Genomic DNA, 6,200 nt, shown 5'->3' on the forward strand with positions numbered 1-6,200 from the left:
ACCACTAATATCACTAATCAAGATCAGTATGGTCATTAATTAACACTGACGTCATTCTTTACTTGATTCAGGTCGGCTAATAGAACGAGTTTTTTTAGTGTAATTCCACCAACTTGTTGGCAACACGGGATGACTTTGTTTATAGATTATGCGGCCAATAGGAAGATTCACGTTTGATCACATGATGCACATGCGCAATGCGACATTTTCTTCATGAGACTAACAAAAATAACGCATCTGGTATATACACCTTTAATTTTTAATAGTAAATAGTTTGAAGTCCCTCTTGTATCTCTTGGGTGATATAACTGATTCGACCATGAATGAACTCAAGCATATCGATCTGTAGATACATAGATTTCCTAGGTACGCAGCCAGTTGATAAACGCAAAATGGCAATGCGCCCTTCTTTCGGTATCATATGACCTGGGTGGCCTGGTAATAAACAACAGCACGCGCATGCGTGGATGATGTTATGGAACTATTTACTCGACAGGGATTTCTGTTTGAACATTAACAGGGAACATTAGCAGCTGAATGGATATAAAAACCAGAATAACCGGCATAAATTGGGATCATAGGTTTCCGGGTGTGGTTCAAAATCAGGATAATTTAGCTTCCTATTCTGTATGGTGGAGTTTACCATTGTCAGTTAATATAACATGTGTTTCATGTATAGTTTGAGATGTGAAATACAGCTTAATGTCAAGTGATTCAACATTTAATTTGCCAAGGTTGTGTAAATGACGGTGTTTGCACTGTACACAGCATATGCCTACATCAGAAGAGTGTAAAATGTCACACGATTTGGTATAGGCAAAAAATAAGGAAAATACAACATTGACCACTAACGTGGATAAAGATATCTTCAAAATCAATTTGAAAATGATAGACGCCACATTCTAAAATTAAAATTATTTACTGATGTACTTGTCGAGTTTTGCTAACCATATGAAGTTCCTTTACACAAAAGTCTGTAAGGTTTTCTGTCGCGCTGCTTAAATAGGAAATCTCTTTTGTTTTAACACAATCTGCCCCAAATCATTATTGTGCGTTAACATCGGTCCAACTGGTTATCTTTACATATTTACAAAAAAAGATTAAAGGGTAACATTATTTAGACACAAAATTAATTTGATATTTTTTGACCGTTAAAAAAAACACGTCTTAATATAAGTTCGGGGTTGCATTTCTTACCACGTTTACCTTTTTTAAAAAGCAACCACGTAGAAATCCGAGGCTCATCAATTAAAATGGTTGAGTTACTAAAAACGTGCTCTAACACAAAGACCATAAGGTCAGTTTCTCAGAATGTAACCCCTACATCAACCACAATCATACTAACCTTATTGCATCAAATAATATGTTTACACTACATAATTATGCACACAAATTTGTCAAGAATAATTTAATGGATTGAAAATGTCATTTAATATCGCCATCCATGTTGTTTCATATGATATATAGACGAATATGTTCTGAAGGATTGAGTTATGGCATAATTTTACGAAACACTGGTTTAAATTACATGAAGGCATGCACTGAAGAGGTTGCGTCAAGATCAATTGAGCCGCTATAAGGAGCAATCCAGAAAAATCCAGAACATGTTAAAGATTTTAATAACCGGGATTGCTATAGCAACATTACTAGCGTATTTCGTCTTGGACATTGTTGAAATATCAAGACTTACATGGTGTCTTTAGTTATCCTTTCATAATGGGTGTGTTGATTTACTTTGAAAGCCGTTGAGCTCTGAAGGGCTTGAATTGCCATTAGATTTTCACAGGCTGGATTTCATAGGTATAGGCCTACGTATAGTATTTTAATGACTTTACTGTGTTAGTAAAAGTAGAGGACTTGTACATCTGCCTCGGAAGAAGTGGTGGTACATATTTATTAGCATTAAGAACATAATAAAGAAAGAATAATCATGAAAATGAGAAATTGTTCCACGGTAAGTTAATATAATAGTGCAGAAACGCTATAAAGTTTGTGCATCTTGGGATGACGGAACGACCGAAGTAAAGATGGGGAGGAATGAGGCGGGAGCGGGAGGGGCCGGTGACGTGAGTTGACTACAGAGATATATATTGACTAGCATATAGCAAATCACGGTATGTTTTTTTTCGATATCGAGTGGGTGAGAAGGAGCGTGGGAAATCACAACAATACTAATCTAGGATTCGTGTGGACACCGCTTGCATAGTGACAATAGCGTTACATTTCTAGCTGTATAGCTACAGGCGCTATGGAATATGGAAGTACATACATTCGCATTGAACAACATTATACCGTATACAGCCTCTTACAACAGTAATGTACGTTTCATGATTGTATAACTTGTGTATACTGCGATTCTAACACACAATCATATACTTCGTGACGGTATGAATGTATGGAGGAACGAATAGAGGACGCTATTAATAAAGGTAAAACAGAGCCGTATATAAAACACACGACTCTGCGTTACAACACAACCGTTCCCCGTATTGACATGTATACGTCACTGAGACGCAACAGACTCACAGCTGTATATACATCACAAGGCACGTATTATAGTAACAGTCACAGTCCCAATGTAAGGGAACTGGGGTTGAGAGCGGATCAGTCGTTTGGTAGTTTGGTTTTCGTGCCCAGGTTCTTTCCTGGGCGACTTTTCCTTAAAAAAGTAACAGCTATGAGACAAACTATATTTTATGTGTACATAATCGTACTTTGGAAACTAAAGAACATATTCGGGAATTGTGTGTAATTTGACGCTCTAAAGTCCACATTATGTGTGAATGGGAACTATATCCTCAAGCGAACATTTGTTTATCAGGCATACGCTCAGGCGCGTAGCGAGGAATTTGCCAAGTGCGGGCGAATCCTGTAAGTTGGATAAACTATCTAATGCAGCATTTACACTAGGCCACGTTGTCCACGATTCCCACAATTTGAGAGAATCGTGAGGAGCGTGGGAGGTCGTGTGACAGAATCGTGGTGGTCTTGAGGGAACTTGGTTGAATCGTGATGATCGTCATGAACGTGACAAAATTTTTGACAGTCAAAAATTTCCCCACGATTGTCCCGATCTGAGACCAAACCGTGAAAGCGCGTGAAAGAACGTGGGAATCGTAGTACAGCTGAACTGAGCGTAACAGAGCGAAACAGACCTTGGTGCACTATCGCAGGGGATCTTGCTGGATTTTGAAACACGATATCCTCAAGTTTCACTACGATCCACTACGTGAGGAACACGCTCTACTACGATTCGTCAAGATGCTTTGAGAAGCGTGAGTAATTTATTCACGCTCTGTTACGATCTGCTGCGGTCGCCGCGTTTGGCTCCCACGATCTGACACGTTAGGTTAGGTCCCCGCACGATTCCTATTTTGCATATGAAAGGGCCCCCACGCTCTCCAAGATTCATTGCCATTTGAGCGCTTCACACGAAAACATCTGACCTTTGAGACCAGCTATAGCCTAGTTTCTTTTATTTGTCTTGTGTTTTAGGACCCAGGTTGTGCTAAGAAGTTGAGAATGGTGCCCCAACTGGTTCCTTCTTTCTGCACTTAACCACCGTCTCACCCACCACCTTCTAGGTCTTCTCCTTGGCCTCCTCAGCCTTCCACTCTTTTCCACCCTGCTCCGTTCTGCCTCTTCTTCTTGCCGCTGCCTTCTTTTTTTAGCGACAATATAAGCATAAACCAGAATTGCCAATTCAATATCTTCTTCATCTCTTGGAAGCATGCTTCCTCATTGTTTCTCTGGAACGAATGAGAGAGTGGCCCCGGCCTCCTCTTTATACCCCAATCGGGATTCAAGCGTGGTAATTTTAGTCAAATCGTGAACATAAATCTTAGGAGATCTTAACAGAACTTGATGAACCTGAGGGACCTCAACAGAACTTAGCAGAACGTGGCAGAACGCGAGAGCTTATCGTGGTGATCGTAAGATAACTTGAGGGAACGTAATGAAAATCGTCGCAGGCCTTGACCGGAAGGCACTGGTTTCCTAGCAAAGCGTTATAAATCGTAACAAAACGTTTGCAAGCGTCTGAAAGCGTGGAAAAAGAAAAAAAAACATTAATATATCGTGGAGCTCCACGCTTTTTGAAAAATCGTGGCGATCGTGGGAATCGTGGTCTAGTGTAAATGCAGCATAAGGGTAGTGCCACCATAAGTTGGCGCGAAACGTACAAGAAAATTTTGGCCGAAAATGCCTCCCAGATCGCTGGAAATGGCAATTCCCAGGCCTTGTAAGTTGTATCTTAGCATTTTCTATTTGAAATTACTAGCGATACCATAAAAAAAAATATTAAAAAAATCTCCCCCCCCCCCTTGGCTACGCGCTTACATGTCTACGCTCTTGAAACTATCAAATGGAGTTTTTTGTTAGCAATTTTTTCCCACTAGGAGGATTGTGGTGGAGGATAAGGAGGAGCGTGTACAATAGTTAGTTTCTTAAACCAAATTGTGTTTGATAAACACTGAAGTTGTACGGCGGGCAGAAGCAGTACTGATATCAATTAACTGTCTGGCAGTGGGTGCCCGGTGTTGTCTTCACTGTGTGTATTTGTATTTGTGTGTACGTGTGCATGTGTGTGTGAAGTCTCTGACTAAAGCTCAGGATAGGTTTCGGTAGTTACATTATGTTAAAACAATATATTAACATCAGTATGAAACCTGGGTTGAGCTGAGGTGAGGTCATCATCATATTACAATACAATGTTGATTTCACATAACTTACATCTCAAACTGATCGGAATAGAGGTAAAAACAATACTATGTATCCACCTTTGTGTTTTAGTCTCAATGTAACACTGTCATATCAACATGAATAATTAAGTTGTTGACTAAAGTCATCCTGGAACACCTGTTGACCTTCTATTGGCATCAAACTGTCTTTTCTGAATCCCTGGATGCATATTATGGTTTGTGCATATCGTGGCTATGACGATGAGTCTGCTATTATATATAGATAACTATTACTATTAGGCCATCCGACCAGCATGTTTAATAAAAACTTGGCACTTTCGACTGCGCCTTTAGTACAGCATCTGTATTTCTTTTTCCACAAACGAAGCTTTAACGCACCGATATTACCAGAAGAATATTTTTAATCGTATACATGTTGGCTTCAGTAGTTAATGGTAGTAAGGTACACCTTTCAATGGCGCTCTCTGCTCTTCCGCAGTTAGCTTGTAGTAAGTAGAATTACATAATGACGAAAACAGCCCATTAATGACCACATTGGTATGCAAATTATTGGCTAGGTAGATATAGATGTTTCGATCCCTTATTAGAAATTTAGCAATCACATGTCATTATGCGATGTGGTGATAGCTCAATTTATTCGAAAGAAGTCAGGTATAAATAACAACACAAAGATTTACGATAATATACGCACAGAGGTCCTTGTTTTTTTGTGTTCATGAAAATAGACGTGGCAGAAGTTTCACTGCAATGAATTTCACAACACAAATGGTCCTAAATATTTTATTATTATTTTTTCCATTGTTAACAATCTTATTTATAAATACATATTTCAATATAGCCTTAGTCTGGAAGTTAATGGTTTGAAATCAAATTTGGCGTTGTTGAGCTCCATACCCAAGCAACTCACTATGGGACGTGTGACTCACTCTGTTGTGCGAGAAGTTCGGACTAGGGGTCACGGACCCGAAGAAAAAGAGGACCCGTGACTGTCAATAGTTTTGTAAAGATAATCTCAAAGTGCCCCTTTTTTACAAGTAAGAGGCCTGTCCATATTTGTTAATGAAAAGGACTTTCTTTTGTCATTTTGGTAAACTCAAAGAGGGCATAGTATTCAATTGTTAAATTGTAAACTTAAGAAAAATGTAATTAAGTAATGTCTTTTTGCTGGACAATAACACACAATTGTAACTCAATAGTACCGTTTTTTTGGGGGGGGGGGGGGAGGCGGAGCTGCAGGGGAACATTCAAACACTGGAATTTAAGATACATGATGAACAGAAGGTCTTTTGGCTATGGACTGTATGATAGTTTGTGGTCTACCCCCTCAAATCAAATCACATGCCTTGGTGCCCCTCAAAGGTTACCCACCCCTCCCCCTCTAGATCATCGAACCCTCTTTCGCCACCTCTTGTGCTCACTTTGCTGAGTCTACCCCAGCCGTTGCATACACGTCAAGAGTTGGTAAACATTGTTAGTTATATATTAATTTTAATTATGTGT

Source organism: Apostichopus japonicus, chromosome 22 (assembly GCF_037975245.1).
Source record: "Apostichopus japonicus isolate 1M-3 chromosome 22, ASM3797524v1, whole genome shotgun sequence".
NCBI lineage: Eukaryota > Metazoa > Echinodermata > Holothuroidea > Aspidochirotida > Stichopodidae > Apostichopus > Apostichopus japonicus.